The sequence below is a fragment of the Aquarana catesbeiana genome, linkage group LG03, assembly GCF_042186555.1.
Source record: "Aquarana catesbeiana isolate 2022-GZ linkage group LG03, ASM4218655v1, whole genome shotgun sequence".
Classification (NCBI taxonomy): domain Eukaryota; kingdom Metazoa; phylum Chordata; class Amphibia; order Anura; family Ranidae; genus Aquarana; species Aquarana catesbeiana.
In genome coordinates, this window is record NC_133326.1 from 622,863,954 (window position 1) to 622,884,278 (window position 20,325).

Sequence of the window (20,325 nt, forward strand, 5' to 3'; positions counted from 1 at the left end):
TGGATATTTTCTCTTATTCGGACCATTCTCTGTAAACCCTAGAGATGGTTGCGTGTAAAAATCCCAGTAGATCAGCAGTTTTTGAAATACTCAGACCAGCCCATCTGCCACCAACAACCATGTCATGTTCAAAGTCACTTAAATTCTGACGCTCGGTTTAAACCTCAGCAAGTCGTCTTCACCACGTCTAGATGCCTAAATGCATTGAGTTGCTGCCATGTGATTGGCTGATTAGAAAATTTGTGTTACCAAGCAATTGAACAGGTGTACCTAATAAAGTGGCCAGTTAGTGTATATTGTAGATGTGTGCAATTCACTTATTGTATCTCCCATTTGTATTTTATTTCTGTTTAAACACAATAAAACAAAGGAAACTCAAACTAAATTAGGCATTAAAGAAGAATTTAGGCTCCATTCATATCTTGGCGTCCTGGATCCCTATTAACTTCAAATTGCGGGACACCCGTGCAATAACTGTCACTTGCAATGGCACCCCAATCGCGATGCGATTTTGCCAAGATTGTCGCCCAACGAATCGCAGTAAAATCACGCAAACAAAATCGTGGGACACCTGTCGCCCCAAAGAAGTACAAGAACAATTGGGGTGCCATTGGAAGTGACGGGGATAGCAAGGGTGTCCCGTGATTTGCCACTATTTTGAATCGCGATGACTCCGCCGGTGATTCGGATCGCTCAGATGTGAACGGAGCCTTTGGGTGTACAGCTGGAAACAGAAGACTTGCTTTACTCCCAGACTTTTTTTTTTAAAATACTTACCTGCTTGTGATGTTTCCCTCATCATACCTCACCGCTGCCTCCCAGGAGAGCTGGGTGCTGGAAATCCCCAGAGAATGTGCTCTTGTTATGGACTGGAAGATGAAAGCTTTTGCTGAAGACAAATGTAGGCTGCCATTATTGATCTATCCCTCTAAAAATGCTATTTGCCTGGCTGTCATGCTTCTCTGAGCTGTTTTCTCAAGCACTGACCTGGAACAAACATGCAAATTATGAACTTGACGTGCTGCATGCTAGAGCTGCACGATTCTGGCCAAAATGAGAATTACGATTTTTTTTGCTTAGGAATAAAAAAGATCACAATTCTCGCAGCGTAAAATCTTTCACACTATACAAAAAAAATTGGGCTAACTTTACTGGTTAGTTTTTTTTTTTAATTCATTAAAGTGTAATTTTTTTCCCAAAAAATTGCATTTGAACAACTGCTGCTCAAATATAGTGTGACATAAAATATTGCAACAACCACCATTTTATTCTCTAGGGTCTCTACTAAAAAAAAAAAAAAAAATATATATATATATATATATATATATATATATATATATATATATATATATATAATGTTTGGGGGTTCTAAGTAATTTTCTAGCAAAAAAAAAATTATTTTAACTTGAAACCAACAAATGTCAGAAAAAGGTTTAGGCCCCTTTCACACTGGGGCGGTAGGGGGCGTCGGCGGTAAAACAGCGCTATATTTAGCGCTGTTTTAGCGCGGTAATCGGCCACTAGCGGTGCAGTTTTAACCCCCCGCTGGCGGACGAAAAAGGGTTAAAACACCTCGTATAGCGCGGCTATAGCCGCGGTATTACCGCGGTATAGCCGCGCTGTCCCATTGATTTCAATGGGCAGGAGCGGTTTAGGAGCGGTGAATACACCGCTCCTTCACCGCTCCAAAGAAGCGGCTGACAGGAGATTTTTTCTTCTCCTGCCAGCGCACCGCTTCAGTGTGAAAGCCCTCGGGCTTTCACATTGAACAAACAGCGGAGGCTGTTTTGGGCCGGTTTGCAGGCAGTATTTTTAGCGCAATAACGCCTGCAAACCGCCCCAGTGTGAAAGGGGTCTTAGTGTTTAAGTGGTTAAACTTTCCTCATTTACACACTAAAGTATATTCTTTGATCTAAAGGACAAATGTTACAATGTTTATACTTAAGTTTCACTGCTAAAGAATGCTGTGATTCTTGGCAGACTGCCCGTTTTTTTTTGTTTTTGTTTTCCTTTCTTTTGACGGCTGTCGGCTTTAGCAGAGCAGAGAGAATTCTCTGCATATAAAGAATCGGGAAATACTTTGTCAAGATCGCAAGGGGAAAAAAAAATAAAAATTTGCGATAACGATTCTTAACGATTAATCGTGTAACTCTACTGCATGCTTGTTCTGGGTCAGAAAACAAATAATTCTAAAGAAAACTGTGGTAACTAGCATTTTTAGAAGAAGGTCAGTGATAATAACTGTAATCCCTGATTCACATTAAACCTGAACTCCGGGAATAGCAAATATTGTCTAAATATAAGATGCATGTTTATTCTTACTTGAATCTTTGTGTATTTCTTCCAGGTCTGTGCAGTAATCCAGTGTGACTTTTTCCCTCTGTGCAGGAGCTTCCTATAATAAAGACCGGTCACTGCTGCTCTGTCACCATGTGCAAGGTGACTGGTCTTGTCGCCGCCCCCTCCTGTAGATTTCTGCAGGTGTTCTGTCAGATATGGTGACCCGTCAGAATTGGTAACGGAAGTGACGTTCCATCGCCACCATCTTACTACACCCCACACTCCTCCACAGTAAGGATACACTGAGAAGGGGGCAAGCGGATATCTTGTTACACCCACCGGAGTTTTGCATTTCACACTTATTTTTAACAGTAAACGGAGCTCATATGGTGAAATGAAGTATGGGAATCCATCGGACTGTTTACATGTTGAATTATAAAATCAGCGTTGTTCTGTCAGATTAGCAAACCTGTGAGATCAGCAGGTTTTCCGGTGCTTTTAAAATTCAACATCTAAACAGTCCATCAGATTTCTAATTACTGTATTTGACCTTATAAGCTCTGTTTACTGTTAAAAATAACTGTGAAATGCAAAACTTTGCTGGGTGTAACAAGGTGTCCGCCTGCCCCTACTTACTATATCCTTACTGTGGACGAGTGCGGGGTGTAGCAAGATGGCGGCGCCGGAACGTCACTCCCGTTACCAATTCTGACAGGTGGCCTAATCTGACGGAACACAGGCAGCCTGTAGTGGGTGGAGCCTGCTGGATCCCTCCCACAGCGTTACACAAAAGTATGTGCAGCACAGTGATGATGTCTCTACTACATTTACAAGGTAATATCTGGGTTTGCACATGCATTTGGTGCACACAAAGTGGGATTTATAGCCTTTGTGGCCAGTGATATATACAGTATATTTAAATCACTGTTTTGTGCCTGAGTTCAGCTTTTAGAGACATAAATGTCTATGGAGAGTAAACATGTCAGGACTTTCTTTAGATTGCAGGGTTAGGTAGGGATAGCTGGCAGAACTGTACTAAGCTGACATGGGACGGCAGATGTGAGAAATCACAAAGCACACATTTACCCCAAACTGATCCTCTCATTACTCAGAGCTGGCAGATGGAAAGTGCAGCGTCATGTTGTATTCACTGACCAATGAGAAGTAAGTATAATGGTGTCGGGGGGGAAGTTCTATATGACTAATATCTAGCTCCCGCTGTTTGATTTTGTGTGGTCAGTGTTCCTCTGAAGTATGAATCACAGTCAGCACAAACATAATCTCAGTATTACGTACAAGAAACCATTCCACTGATAGCAGACAATTACAGAGCTGGGGTTCTGTAGTCTCTATGTTTTTTTTGGTCACTGTAAAGTTAAATCATCCTTCAGACCTGCGATGCTGCCCGGGGTGCAGACCCATGTATCCGGATGGGACCACCCCAATCTAACATAGAGGACCGATGGTTCTGCACAAACTACATGGGACAGAGAAGGAGAAGAAATGTCATTCCTACTGCCCTGTTCAGTAAGGGCTTGTCTCCACTGGGGTTACAAATGCTTTGAGAACGCACCTTGCACTTTTAAAGCTTTTATGAGCAATTTTTGAACATTCAGTTCTGTTTCAAATGCCAGTTTATGCATTGACATACCTCCTTAGACCCAGTCTGTAAACCTGTAGGGTCACCTGCTGACTCGGTATCATCCACAGACAGCTTAAAGAGGAAGTAAACCCCGATGGGTTTTACTTCCTCTTTTGATTCCCACAAGGCCTGCAAATGAAAAGCATAATGGGCTAGTATGTGCTAGTATGCATCGCATTCTAGCCCATTATAGGACACTTGCCTGCAAACGAAGCCCGCACTGTCCCCTGAGCAGGCCACATCCATCTTCGTCCCTCTTCCTTCCGGGGCCATGGAATCCGGCTCTGTGACTGGCCGGAGTCGCGTGACGTCACTCCCACGCATGCGCACAGGAGCCGTCATTCATGGCACGGGCTGGGGAAAGAAACAGCACAGTGGTCCGTTTCTTAACAGCGCATGCGCCAATGACGACGATGATCGGCGCACTATAAGTGAAATATCTCTTAAACGGCGCACGTTTAGGAGATATTTCCACCACCTATAGGTAAGCCTTATTCTAGGTTTACCTATAGGTAAAAATCAACAAAAAGGGTTTACAACCACCTTAACTTCTCAATAAGCCACAGGAGTTGAATCCAATGCACTTTTTCTTCAGCTAATTGCAATACAGAGGATGTGTTTCCAGTCTTTTGAAGTGTGAGAAAACAATGACTTTCCTGAGCCCTGACTCTGGGAGTAACTAACACTGACCGAGAGAACATGGAAAAAGTGGGAAGGGTTTAGCTAGGACTTAAAGTGTTTGTTAAGGTCAAAAATTCATTCCATTCGGCGCTCGACTGACTGCCCATCATTTTCCTGTCCCCATCTGATAGCTGCAGAGGGAGGTGCTGGGAAACCCCCGCTGACGTCAGCTGAGAGGAGGGGAGGAGACCGGCGGGCAGTCACGTGAGCGCCGTACAGCGCTCTGAAGAAAGCTATTATACTGCATGTTTTTTAAAATGACATCCACTGGGGAGTTTAATATTATATAATAGACAGATCTATAGAAGAAAACACGTTTTTTTTTTTTTATTGCAGGAGGGGAGGATCGGGGAGCTGACAAGCAGGGAGGGGAGGGGGAGGAGGACAGAGGTAGATACAGAGAGCAGGGCTGCGGTTGACAACGGTGTCAGGGCTCAGTAGCCCTGATTATCGCGGTCAGTGTACAGAGAGGAAACTGGCAGAAACTGGCAGGATCACCCAGGTATTTCAGGTGATACAGGGGGCCAAATTACACAGCACAAGCACTGTGCTGTACAACATGCTTTAAAGAAACAGGATCAATATTTTTTTTTTTGGGTTAACAAACACGTTAAACTAACTAGCACAAAACAAGAATGAAGGACAGAGGAAGATACCAACATCACATTACAAGTTGCAGTGGCCCAAGACTGCCACTGGATGTCAGCATACTACAGAAAAATGATAACATCATGCAGTTCAATACAAGATATTAAATATCCATAAAAGAGTCAAAAGCCCTAAATATCTCTTATTCCCGATATCTTACAGTGAAACTAACCTTCCCTTTCAAATAGTCAGAATCACATATCTGATACATAGTGACAACATATCGGCACAATTTGGTAAAATCTTTGAACTTAACAATAAAATTTGACCTTCGGGAGTGGGATGAAGAAGCATTCACGTGGTTTGGCTGAAATATTGTCCTGAAGATGAACATCCTACTGAGACATTTGTACCTGTTACAAACTCTCCTGATCAAACTTCCATCTAGCTTTTTGAATTCTCTATCATCTATGGAGGGGGAAGAAGGCTAGAATTAATAGGACGACTCTCTTCCTGCCGAAACAGAGGGGAGGAAAAGGATTCCCAGATCCAATCAAATACCATGTGGCACGCTACACGACTGCTGGACTGGTGTACCCAAAAGCATAAGAAGCCTTGGATCGCCCTAGAACAATCCTTTGCCTATCCCATTGAAAGCCTACCATGGGCTGATATACCCTCTGCAACGTTTAAAGAGATATTCAACCATCCACTCGTAAGGCACTAAGTGTCTGTCACCACATCACATTACAAGTTGAACATTCATGAATGAACATTCAATTCATGGGCACCAGCTCTGGTGGACATTCCCGCAGTCAGCATGCCGATTGCACGCTCCCTCAAAACTTGCAACATCTGTGGAATTGTACTGTGTGATAAAACTGCACATTTTACTGTAGAGTGGCCTTTTATTGTGGGCAGACTATAAGGCACACCTGTGCAATAATCATGCTGTCTAACCAGCATCTTGTGAAGTGGATGGATTATCACGGCATAGGAGAAGTGCTCACTAACAGATTTAGACAGATTTGTCAACAATATTTGAGAGAAATAGACCAGTTGTGTACATAGAAAACGTAGTAGATCTTTGAGTTCAGCTCATGATAAATAGGGGCAAACACAAAACTGTTGCTTTAATAATTTTGCTCAATATATATATATATATATATATATATATATGTGAAAGTGGAGTAGAACAGAGCATGTGCGACACCCCCCCCCCCTCCCAAATGGGTTGACATCATGCACAGCTCTTTCTCACACTCATGAGAGTTTGCCAGGAAGGGAGGGAGGATGAGTCATAAGAGGGCCAATGAGAGCTGCGGAACTGGTGGTGTGTTTGTGTAAATCCAGGAAGTGAACAGGCAACAACTTCAGCTGCCCACAGTCAAAATGGTTGCAGAGCCAGACTCAGTGGAGGGAGATTTCTGCAGCATATTTGGCAAGTACAGAATCACAGTATATATAAAATAATATGCAGAGTGGTTGGAGGAAAGCTTCAGAATAGCAAAGATGTTTTTATAACAAATTATGTGAGCAGACTGCCGTTCCTCTTTAAAGTGATATTAAAGATTATATTTGTTTCTCTTAACCACTTCAGCCCCCGAAGAATTTACCCCTTCCTGACCAGAGTACTTTTTGCGATTCGGCACTGCGTCGCTTTAACTGACAATTACGCGGTCGTGTGACGTGGCTCCCAAACAAAATTGACGTCCTTTTTTTCCCACAAATAGAGCTTTCTTTTGGTGGTATTTAATCACCTCTGTGGTTCTTATTTTTTTGCGCTATAAACAAAAAAAAGCGACAATTTTGGAAAAAACGCATTATTTTTTATTTTTTGCTATAATAAATATCCCCAAAAAATAATTAAAAAAAACATTTTTTTTCCTCAGTTTAGGCCGATACGTATTCTTCTACATATTTTTGGTAAAAAAAATCACAATAAGCGATTATTGATTGGTTTGCGCAAAAGTTATAGCGTTTACAAAATAGGGGATAGTTTTATGGCATTTTTATTAATAATTTTTTTTTTTTTACTAGTAATGGCGGCGATCAGCGATTTTTATTGTGACTGCGACATTATGGCGGACACATCGGACATTTTTGACACATTTTTGGGACCATTGGCATTTATACAGCAATCAGTGCTATAATAATGCACTGATTCCTGTGTAAATGACACTGGCAGTGAAGGGGTTAACCACTAGGGGGCGGGGAGGGGTTAAGTCAGTACTAGGGATGTGTTCTAACTGCAGGGAGCAGAGATCAGTGTCCTGTCACTAGGCAGAACGGGGAGATGCTTGTTTACATCAGCATCTCCCCGTTCGTCCTCTCCGTGAGGCGATCGCGGGTATCCCCTCAGGCGATCGAGTCCGCGGGACCCGACTCACGGAGCTCCCGCACGCAATGGCACGGCGGGGAATTCAAATGGGACTTAAAGGTACGCCCATTTGCCCAGCCGTGCCATTCTGCCGACGTACATCGGCGTGCGCCGGTTGGGAAGTGGGTAAAATAAAAAGACATTCTACTTACCTGCTCTGTTCAATGATACCTCTTTCGTTGGCAGTCCTTTGCCTGCGCTGTCTGCTTCTCCTTCCTCTGGGTGCCTCCTTACTAAGTCATGTGCTAAGGGGGCACCCGTGCGCTCCCGAGTTGGGCTGTGTGCATCCATAGATGGGCACAGCACCGGTAAGCCACGCCCTCCTCATAGTTTGACTGATAGCAGCAGGAGCCAATGGCTCCCACTGCTCTCAGTGTCTCCAGTGAGACCAAGAAGATGGGAGGGCAGTTCTGGAGCCATGACAGCAATGGAGCTGTGGCAGGAGTCAGGTAAGTGTTGGGGGGGGGGGTGTAGAACAAGCACTGGGAAGTTTTTTTTTTTTACTGTAATGCAGATAATGACTTTAGAACCACTTTAATTGCCTATCTATAAAAAAGGACATCCAAGACAGGCGGTGGGGTTGATCATTTTCAGATGCAGTAGATCCATTTATTATTCTGTATATAACACAGGAATAGCCATTCTGTTATATGATAAAACCTCATCTGGACTGTGATTTTAGGAGAAAACCCCACCCGGCTTGTTTCAGGTTACCCGCAGATAAGTATGAGCACACTTCCTCACTGGAACACTTCTCAGATGAGTAATTTGGCTCAGCCCAAACTTTCCCTGTAAATATCTGGACTGAATTTCTTTTTATCTATAAAAAGTCCCCCTGCAGGGAGGGGGGGTGACAAGGATCCCGAATGTCCCACGTTACATCAGCTGTCTATTTCAGTCTTCGGATTTGATCATTTGACTGGTTAGACTAAACCTATGGCGTTCTATTCAAAAGAGCAAATGCCTTTGTGAAAAACCTCAGATAGAAACCAGCACATTTCTGGACAGCAAAATCCCCCCCGGGGCAGTGATGAATGGATCAGTGATCACTTCTCTAGACCTAGTAGGCTGCTTGGAAGAGAGAGGACAGCAGCTTCCATCTGCTGCTTCCCACAGATGGATTTCACTCTTGTTCAGCAGTCATCTAGATTGGCCCGTGTGTTACTAAATGTGAAGAATATCTTATGCTTTCGTTTTGATAAAAGTGACAATAAACAATATCTTTATTTTCCAAAAACTAATCCATCACATTCCACTGCCTAATGACCCTGTAATCTATTTTTCCTGAAATTGTTTCAAATTGTGCTTTTCTGCCTACTTGTTACGTCTTCTTTGATCTTCCGAGCCTTTCCTTTCCCCCCCTCACTTGCACTTGTTTGGAACAAGCAATGCACAATAATTGCGGTCTTGTGCATTGCTCACATTACAAATCCCACTGTCCCTAGTCTATCTCGGGAGTGAGCAAGAGAAGGTGGCTACATTCCTACATACTGTACAGTGGGACCATGAAGAAGGAGTGTAGCCACCCTCTAACAGGAAGTCAGATCACAGAAGAAAAAATAGGGAATTTGGAGGAGGGAATCAATAGAAGGGACAATTTTGAGTTAAGAATATATACTTCAAAAGAATTGTTTTTAAGATTTTAGTGGCACTTTAACCACTTGCCGCCCACGAGAGATGGCTACAGCGTGGGCTTGAATTGCCGGAAGGGCATACATGGATGTCCTCCCGTTCTCACGCTTCCCGCACACTCCCTGGGGAGCACACAGATGGCGCGCTCTGTAATCGCCAAGTCCGTGAGACTCGGCCAATCATAGATTAGGTAAAGGGCCAATTACAGCAGGCCCTTTACCACGTGATCAGCTGTCAGCCAATGTCAGCTGATTATGGAAATAAACAAACAAATGCTGGTTATCGTGTTTTTTTCTTCTTCACGCTGTCAGCATGAAGGAAAAAAAATTTGTGGTCTGTTAGAGAGATTAGAGGGACATCGGCCCCCTATGGCCCACATGTGCTGCTAATCAGTGCCATCTATCAGTGCCCACCAGTGCCACCTATCAGTGCCCACCAGTGCCTTCTATCAGTGCCCACCAGTGCCACCTATCAGTGCCCACCAGTGCCATCTATCAGTGCCCACCAGTTCTGCCAATCAGCGCCTCATCATCAGTGCTGCCTATCAGTGCTGTCTAATAGTGCCCATCAGTGCCTCCCATCAGTGCAGCCTCGTCAGTGCTCACCAGTGCCCCTCATTAGTGCCCATCGGTGCCACCTATCAGTGCCGCCTCATCAGTGCTGCATACCAGGGCCTATCCGTGCCACCTCATCAGCGCACATCAGTGAAGGAGAAAAATTTGCAAAATGTTATAACAAAATATAAAAAAATCTTTTTGTTTTTCAAAATTTTTGGTCTTTTTTTGTTTGTTTAGCAAAAAATAAAAACCCCAGTAGTGATTAAATATCACCAAAAGAAAGCCCTATTTGTATGAAAAAAATGATAAAAATTTCAATTGGGCACAGTGTTGCATGACTGCGCAATTGTCACTCAAAGTGTGAGAGCACGGAAAGCTGAAAATTGGCTTGGGCAAGAAGGGGGTATAAGTGCCCAGTAAGCAAGTGGTTAATGTCATTGTGCCAACCACACAGCTACGCCGCAGAAAAAGGTGGTGGCATGTGTACAATGGCGAAGTAGCAAGATCAGCATAAAGTCCAACTGGAACATTCAGGGCGACTCTCTGTTGGCATCAGCACTTCTTAGGAGACTGAAGTATCTGTAAATGATCAGATAAGATGAACAGGAGGGCACAATCTGAATTAAGGTCAGCGAGTGGTAGGACGTGGCAAGGACCAGGAAGTTGGACCTAGGAACAGCTTGTAGGTACAATCAACAGTGAACAAGGTCACCAAAATGGCCTCTGTAAGTGAACAATTTTTGGGTCCCTATTTAAAGTGGTTGTAAACCTCAGACATGAAATATGAACAAAGCATATCCCTCTATAGTGTGTACTTGTCTTAATCCAGAGCGGTATCATTGCTGTCTGCTGCTTCGTTCCTCTGCTATCAGCATATATCACTACTGAAAGTTTTCCTGACACCAAAAGAAAAATGGTGACAGGGGAGGGACCTCCAGCTGATTGACAGCCTCAGCTCTGTTCATGTGTGCTGTGTGAAGGGAAGTGTGCCACTTCCCTCCAATCAGCTCACAGACCTCTCCTCACTGAGGTTTGCAGAGTGTAACTTCAGCTCTCCGCCCCCCTTTTTTCTAAATTCTCACACAAGGGTATAAATTCAGCACTTTCAACATCGGATGTAAAGAAGAGAAGACTGCAGATAAATAGGAAAATTTTATGAAGCAGGATTTGTTTCATCTCTATAAACAATACCCCATAATGACAACGTGAAAGAAATTTTTTTTAAATCTTTGCAAATTTATTAAAAACAAAAAATGTACATGTACATAAGTATTCACAGCCTTTGCCATGACACTCAAAATTGAGCTCAGGTGCATCCTGTTTCCACTGATCATCCTTGAGATGTTTCTACAAATTGATTGGAGTCCACCTGTGGTAAATTCAGTTGATTGGACATGATTTGGAAAGGCACAACCCTGTCTATATAAGGTCCCACAGTTAACAGTGCATGTCAGAGCACAAACCAAGCCATGACGTCCAAGAAATTGCCTGTAGACCTCTGAGACAAGATTGTATCAAAGCACAGATCTAGGGAAGGGTACAGAAAAATGTCTGCAGCATTGGAGGTCCCAATGAGCACAGTGGTCTCCATCATCCATAAATGGAAGAAGTTTGGAACCACCAGGACTCTTCCTAGAGGGGGCAGCCCAGCCAAACTGAGCGATCGGGGGAGAAGGGCCTTAGTCAGGGAGGTGACCAAGAACCACATGGTCACTCTGACACAGCTCCAGTGTTTCTCTGTGGAAAGAGGAGAACCTTTCAGAAGAACAATCAACTCTGCAGCACTCCACCAATCAGGCCTGTATGGCAGAGTGGCCAGACGGAAGCCACTCCTCAGTAAAGAGCACATGACAGCCCACCTGAAGTTTGCCAAAAGGCACCTGAAGGACTCTCAGACCATGAGAAACAAAATGCTCTGGTCTGATGAAACAAAGATTGAACTCTTTGGCCTGACTGGCAAGCATCATGTCTGGAGGATATCAGGCACCGTTCACCATCTGGTCAATACCATCCCTACAGTGAAGCAAGTTAGTGGCAGCATCATGCTGTGGGGATGTTTTTTAGCGGCAGGAACTGGAAGACTAGTCAGGACCAAGGGAAAGATGAACGCAGCAATGTACAGAGATATCCTTGATGAAAACCTGCTCCACAACGCCCAGAACCTCAGACTGGGGCGAAGGTTCATCTTCCAACAGGACAACGACCCTAAGCACACAGCCAAGATAACAAAGGGGTGGCTACGGGACAACTCTGTGAATGTCCTTGAGTGGCCCAGCCAGAGCCCAGACTTGAACCTGATTGAACATCTCTGGGGAGATCTGAAAATGGTTGTGCACTGATGCTCCCCCTCCAACCTGATGGAGCTCAAGAGGTCCTGCAAAGAAGAATGGGAGAAACTGCCCAAAAATAGGTGTGCCAAGCTTGTAGCATCATACTCAAAAAGACTTGAGGCTGGAATTGGTGCCAAAGGTGCTTCAACAAAGTATTGAGCAAAGGCTGTGAATACTTATGTACATGGGATTTTTTTTATTTTTTAATAAATATGCAAAGATTTCAAACAAACTTCTTTCACGTTGTCATTATGGGGTATTGTTTGTAGAATTTTGAGGAAAATAATGAATTTAATACATTTTGGAATAAGGCTGTAACACAACAAAATGTGGAAAAAGTGAAGCGCAGTAAATACTTTCCGGATGCACTGTATGTAGGCATAAGACACACCCTTTGCCACACCCCATTTAAAGGAGAATTGTACGAAAAAAAAAAAAAGTGCTTTTTTTACCACTACTATTCCTTTATATTAGCTTCTGGAACAATTTAGAAATTGGATGAATTGATTAGAACTGCAAACACTTTTTGATAGATAAGTTGTATATTTTATATACAACTATGTAGATTAGACCAAAATGAGGGACACATGAGAAGGAAACAGGGACTTGTTCCGAATGAGGGACAGTCCCTCAAAATCAGGGAGCTACAATTGTGGTAAAAGTCAATTGGCAATCCACATGTAATTTGATGTCATTTGAGTCACCAATTGTCTTTTATTCAGGGGCGGCCCGTCCATTAAGGGCGCTGCCCTCCCTATCCATGCATCCGGCCCCCATGCAGGACGCCGGATGCATGAATTCCAATGGGGGGGTGTATTTTGAAGCACGTGATTAGAGCCAGAGGCTCTAATAGGCTTCAAAATAGGGTGGGCTTGGGGCGCAGAGCACTGCGAACCAAGCCTAATCAGTTATGTGACAATAACGAATGAATATTCACTATTTTCACACTGATTCTCCTCCCGGCCAATCGAGAAGCGGGTCTGATACCCGTTTCACGTTTGGTCGAATGGAGAAGCGTTCTGATTGGCCATCAAGGAGGAGGGAGGAGACGAATGCCACCGTGATGCCCACGGAGGAAAGCAGAGGAAGGGGAAGCCGCCCGTGATGCCCGCCGCGCGGGTGAAGCGCTGCCCGCCATAGATCGGTTAAGTGCTACAAGCCACCAATGCTTTTACCACAATAAATGTGTTATGTACTACACTCAGATTGAACTCTCCTGTTCTCCTTACAGCTACTCCACTCTGGGTCATCGGAGGCACATTAGTAAGGGGGTCCGCAACTCTGTCTATCCTGAAAGGACAGTTTTATAGTACCTAAAGTGTTGGTTACAATTCTGGATGGAGCTGAACAGAAATGATTTTTCTTACACAGCCTCTTGTAGTGCAGGATTTTCTACCCTTAACTTTCTGTATACCTGGATTCAGCACACACACAGACACATGAACAAAGACCTTTTCAAGACTTAAGCCTCGTACACACGATGGGATTTTTGGCCAACCGAGCGTCAGACTTTTGTCCGAAGGGAGTGTGCCAGGAACTTGTCTTGCATACTAACGGCACACAATTGTCGGCCAACAAACATGAACGTAGTGACGTACTACGTGGAATTTCAGCCTTTGGGCACCTTCTGCTAATGTTGTTTGGTGAGCACTGATTCCAAGCATGTGTGTTTGTACTTTGGACTTTTGTGTGATGGACTTGTGTATACATGATAGGAAAATCTGACAACAGACCGTTGTCCGCCGAAAATTTACTAGCCTGCCATCCAACATTTGTTGGCGGAAAGTTGGATAACCATTGTCTGATGGAGCGTACTAACGGTCAGATTTTAGGCCAACTGCTGTCATCACACAATTCCCTGCTGAAAATCTGATCGTGCTTACGAGGCTTAAATTTATATAGGTCCCTGGTTTACAACCTGCTACACAGTATGTCAGTTTCCACACTGCCAGAACTGTAGCATCATGCCACACTAGCTGATCTGTGTGATTAAACTGCACCGCATTACTGTGAAAGGGGCCTAAAGCCTCGTACACACAATCAGATTGTTGGCCAACAAAACATCAGACTTTTCTCCGAAGGGCGTGTGCCTGGATTTTGTCTTGCATACTAACGGCACACAATTGCCTTTAAGCCTCGTACACACAATCATATTTTCGGCAGGGAACTGTGTGATGACAGACTGTTGGCCTAAAATCCGACCGTTAGTACGCTCCATCAGACAATTGTTGTCCAACTTTCTGCCAAGAAATGTTGGATGGCAGGCTAGTAAATTTTCAGGGGACAGTGATCTGTTGTCTGATTTTCCTATCATGTGTACACAAGTCCGTCACACAAAAGTCCAAAGTACAAACACGCATGCTCGGAATCAATGCTCACCACACACGACATTAGCAGAAGGTGCCCAAAGGGTGGCGCTCAAGAGCTGAAATTCCACGTAGTATGTCACTGTTTGTTGGCCTACAATTGTGTGCCGTTAGTATGCAAGACAAAATCCAGGCACATGCCCTTCGGACAAAAGTGTGATGCTTTTTTGGCCAACAATCTGATCTTGTGTACGAGGCTTTAGTCTCTGGCCATCTTCTGTAGTATGCCTGCAGTCTTCAACCACTGCTGTATTGTGTCTATAGTCTCTAACCGTGTCTTGTCATATGTCCACAGTCTTTGAAGGCCTTCTTTGTATTATATAGATTAAATATTACCCTTTGGTGATCTCAAGTCCTGCACTTTAGGTTAATGTCATTTATTGGAAGAAAGCTGGCCACACACCAAACGAGTTTCAGAACATTTGCTTGATTTTTAATAGTTAATGAGGTCAAATCAGTAATCAATTTTGGGCAAATCTAACTGTGAACAAGGTTTTAGTTTGGGAAAAGCATACTTGTAATGTGTATGTGCGTCCTGAAATGGAATGTAAAATTCAAAACAATGGCTCGGCAACCTAATTACATATTTAGTTTAGTCAAATCCATAATGGTCAAATGCTCTAAGAAATATTTTTTTTTGTATGAACTTTTGTATGAATTCTTCTAAATTATGGCCAGCTTTAGACCTCCTTGGTGATGAAATGCTGGGTAAGTCCAGTTCCCACAAATGCTTGGCAAGTCCAGATCCTCCTCCCTACTAAGCCCCAACTACTTTTCTGGACTGTATGGTAGCTGGTTGAGGAAGCTGCACCTCCACTTCACATCACCGAAGACCTGAATTAACGGGCACTTTTGGACAGGGGTGTGGGAAACAACGGTTCCTGGATCACAGGCTAGTCACTAAATCATTTTGAAACATCTTCAACCATCTTCAAGTTTTTAAAAAGTTGTTAAAAAAAAAGGATCAATGTATCTTTACCAGTGGTTCTGATAGAAATTTTGGTGGTTACGTTTATCCACATGGTCTTTTTTTTGTGACCAAAAACGAATCGAAAACAGTTGAAATGGGCACAAATTTGTCAGAGTGCATGACCAGCATTGGGGTTTCTCTGATGATTAAAATATGGTGAGGAGAGGACATTGTTCAGGTTCACTGGTTGTCTATGTCATGTTTCGTATATACTCTTTTCCTGTAATGACAGAGCATTCTTGCTATGATGGTGGAAAACTCCCTGCCCAGATGTGTATTCTAAATAAAGAATTTACAAAAAACATGTCAAGGAAAGGCCGATGTTCTGCTACGGGTTAACAAGAACTTTGTCCTTGAGTATGTAGCAAGGTGATTTCTGAAAGGAGTTCACTTTGTATCCATTTTTATTCCCTTAAGTTTTTGTACTATTAGCAATCTACCAGATTCAGCGATTAGTGAAGAATGAATTAATTTTTCCAGTACATGTTGGAACATAAAAGCCAACATCTGAGTGGTGAAAAATGAAGCAAAGTAATGACTGGGTAGGTAGAACTCCTGCTTTGGGGTTTCAATACGACTTAATGCAGAATTAAGCCTCAGCAAATAAATAAAATATGGGCTCCAAGAACGTCATGCCATAATGTTCTAGTATTCACAGTATGTTAGCACATTATGGCAGACTTAACTGGCGAGCAATCACTGTACATCTTTGGCAACGCACACCACGGATGGACAAGTACCGTCCAAAAGTTTTATTGTAGAAATATCACATCACAATGGAAAAAGTGTAATGTTTCAGAGTTGTGCATGCCTGACGAAGGGGTCCTGTGAGACTCAGAAGCACATTTGTCCATTGTGATGTGATCATTCTACAATAAAACTTTTGGATGGTACTTGTTTATCCAAGGTGTGCTGAGAAAGATGTACAGTGACATGACTGATAAAGGGATCGTGCGCGCATGCACGTAGGAGTCACATCGCCACAGCTCAAAACCATGCGAAAATGTACACTGAGCAGCACATGTGCAGGGAGATGGGTTTCCGACAGAAGAGACCTCAGTATGACGACTGTGGTTCTGGATGTGAACAAACAACAGAACTGCGGCCAACTTTTTGTGTCTTCAAGGGTCTCTTCAATGGGACACAGATGGCAGATAAAAAACTATACCTACTCTCTATTCTATGCAAAACTTCACAAAAAGATTTAGCTTTAGATATACTTATACTTATATATTTTACTTTAGATAAATATACACTATATTGCCAAAAGTATTGGGACGCCTGCTTTACACCGCATGAACTTTAATGGCATCCCAGTCTTAGTCCGTAGGGTGCAATATTGAGTTGGCCCGCCTTTTGCAACTATAACCTTCTGGGAAGGCTGTCCACAAGGTTTGGGGTTGTTCCTATGGGAATGTTTGACCATTCTTCCAGAAGCGCATTTGTGAGGTCAGGCACTGATGTTGGACAAGAAGGCCTGGTTTGCAGTCTCCGCTTGAATTCATCGCAAAGGTATTCTGTTGGGTTGAAGAAGAGTTGAAGCTGTTATAGCTGCAGAGGGTGAGCCAACTATTGAACCCTATGGAATACCTTTGCGATGAATTCAAGCGGAGACTGCAAACCAGGCCTTCTTGTCCAACATCAGTGCCTGACCTCACAAATGCGCTTCTGGAAGAATGGTCAAACATTCCCATAGGCACAACCCTAAACCTTGTGGACAGCCTTCCCAGAAGGTTATAGTTGCAAAAGGCGGGCCAACTCAATATTGCACCCTACGGACTAAGACTGGGATGCCATTAAAGTTCATGTGCGTGTAAAGGCAGGCGTCACAATACTTTTGGCAATATAGTGCATATAAAACAATTTTTTCCTATGGGAGGTTTACTTCAAATCTGAACATAGAGATAAGTAAATATTTTGTCTAATTACAAGAGTCGTGTATTCTTACCTTAATCTTGATGTGTTTTGTGTATTTCTTCCAGATCTGTGCAGTAATCCAGTGTGACACTTTATTTCTGCGCAGGAGCTTCCTGTAATAAAGACCGGTCACTGCTGCTCTCTCTCCTTGTACAGGGTGACTGGTCTTGTCTCCGCCCCCTCCTGTAGTTTTCTGCAGGCACCCTGTAATGGGTGGGGCCTGGTGGGCCCCTCCCACAGCTCCGGTCTCTGGACAAGCTATAATAACTGGGCTTGTAAAGGGGATGTACACGAAGTGGAGTTATATATTTTGTGATCATGGAGAAATATATTTAAATGAAGTTTCATGTGTGCCTGGAGTCCAGCTTTAAATAAGTGTGCAGGTGTTAATAGTGGATGATATACAAGTTACAGGAAATGTGATCCAGCTGACTAAAATATTTGAAATCAGCCAGTGGATGTGTGACTAATCTCTGATGAATAGTTCCTCTTTTCTAACCAAAAAATTAAAGACTGAAACTTAAAATGAACTGACTGAGAAAAAAAAAAAAAAATCCTGAACCAACCTTTTGTTGTAAGGAAATGAAAACATTTGTCAACTTTGGGGCAGATTTAAAAAGCAGCAATTGATTGCCTGGCCATATTCAGTCCTGCCCATTTACTGGCATATACATTTACATTTAATGCCCCTGCAAATGAGGATTTTACTCACTTTGTCCCTAAATATTGTCTTTTATTTAAAAAAAAAATCTAAACACTGGTGTAAGTGTCTGTCTATGATGACTAAAGGGTCGCTAACGCTTATGGCATGCAGTATTTCAGTCATGTGACCCACTCTTCCGCTATATCGCATGCAAGAAAAAATTGCGCAATTCACTAAATAAAAGTTAACAAATACGTGATAAATCTAAAAAAAAAAAAAAAAACATTAAATATTTCAAAAATGAATGCGATGTTCATGAAAAACAAAAAGTGCAAAGAGCTGTAATCCATTGCAGCCAATCAGATCACAGTAGGCACATCCAAAAAATAATACAAAAATTTAAAAATAGCGATTGGACCCTGCAGAATGACTTGTTACCCTATTAAAATAGACTGAACGTTTCATCTCCCAGCAAAGTTTTGACAAATGAAATGAAATCTATTAGGCCCCTGTCACATGGGGCGGGGTGTGGCTGCAATCCGCTTGCTCAGCAGGGGATCTCTCCGCTGAACCCTGCTGAGCAGGCGGATGAAAGGTCCATGTCTGCTCATGCAGAGAGGACACAGGCACAGACCACTCTTCTCCATGGGCGGCCTGATGTAATTGGACCGCCTATCTGTTTGCACCTGACTGCTATCCAATCCGCTGGATGGAAGAGGAACGATCCCCATCCATCTCTTTGGATTGGATGTAGGCGGGTGTAAATGGACACATGTACGCTTACCCCCGCCATTCCATAGAGAAGAATGGAGGTTCAGACTGGGTCCACCTGAAAAAACGAACAGGCAGACCCGGTAGGAACGTCAGTGTGAAAGGGGCCCCAGGCCACAATGGCAAATGCCATCTTTTCCTTACATTATTTTTCAGCCCTAGTGTTGCCTGTTGCAGCCAGTGAGATTTTGGCTTCTGCTTTCTAATATGACCTGGGAAAAAATATGACTTTTGGATGGGGTAAAAACTCAGCTCAACTGCCTATTTATAACACCCCCCACCCACAAGTGTAAACTAAGCCTAATGCCCCGTACACACGATCGGAAATGCTGCCAGCAAAACTCCGATGAGAGCTTTTTGTCGGAAAATGCGACCGTGTGTATGCTCCATCGGACTTTTGATTCCAGCCATCAAAAGATTGAGAGCATGTTCTCTATTTTTCGGTCGGGAAAAGTTCCTATCCGAAAATGCGATCGTCTGTAGCAATTTGGACGTACAAAAAATCACGCATGCTCGGAAACAATTCGACACATGCTCGGAAGCATTGAACTTAATTTTCTCGGCTCGTCGTAGTGTTGTATGTCACCGCGTTCTTGACGGTCGAAAGTTCAGAGAACTTTTGTGTGACCGTGTGTATGCAAGGCAAGCTTGAGCGGAATTCCGTCGGAAAAACCATCCACGTTTTTTCTGACGGAAATTCCGATTGTGTGTACGCGGCATTAGGCTGCATTCACACCTGAGCATTTCAAAGTTGCGCATTTTTACTGCGTTTTTTTTAATCGTGATTTTGCCATGATTTTTACCGCAATTTTGTACAGGTCATCAGTGTAAAAAGCAGAAAAAAAATGCCTGTAATCTGTCCAAAGAAGCTCATGTTCTTTTTTGAGCTTATGGCATTTTTCAGATGCTTTGCTTCAAGTGACAAAATGCTCAGATGTGAACAGGTGCCATTGAAATGAACGAGATTTTGCTTGTTGGGCGTTTTTCAGGCATTGTTTTGGAGGTTTTATGAGCTGAAAACGCTGAGGTGTGAATGCAGCCTTAGGCCCCTTTCACATGGCAAGCCCACTCGGATCCGCCTGTCCGTTTTTCAGGCGGAAACTGAGCGGGCCATCCATTGACTCCTATGGGGAGACGGATGACAACAGAGATGTGTCCGCTGACACCCCTCTGCCATCCGATCCGGTAAAATCGGACGCATGGCGATATGTTCGCCATCCGTCTGGGTGGATCGGATGAGATCTGAGGAAAACGGACATGGTGTCCATTTCCGTCCGATCCCTCCATAGGAATCAGCGGCACTCTGACAGGCCCCTCCCCACTTAGGAAACAGAGACGGACCTGTCATCTGTCATGTTTTTATTTTTTGTGCTATAAACAACAAAAAAAAGACAGACAATATTTTTTACTTTCTGCTATAAAACATATCCAAAAAAAAATCAAATTTCTTCATCAATTTAGGTATTCTGCTACATCTTTTTGGTAAAAAAAATCCCAAGAAGTGTATATTGATTGGTTTGTGCAGAAGTTGTAGCGTCTACAAACTATGGGTTAGATTTATGGACTTT

General features: G+C 43.2%; 1 protein-coding gene across 1 annotated transcript in view; it reads right to left on the reverse strand.

Moving 5' to 3' along the window:
- PLEKHA2 (pleckstrin homology domain containing A2) overlaps positions 1-17,572 on the reverse strand; it is a 195,392-nt gene extending 177,820 nt beyond the window's left edge. Inside the window, exon 1 of the mRNA XM_073622353.1 lies at positions 17,375-17,572. The gene's annotated coding sequence lies outside the window, so the exon portion shown is untranslated. The remainder of the gene's footprint in view (positions 1-17,374) is intronic.
- Positions 17,573-20,325: the final 2,753 nt, after the last annotated feature.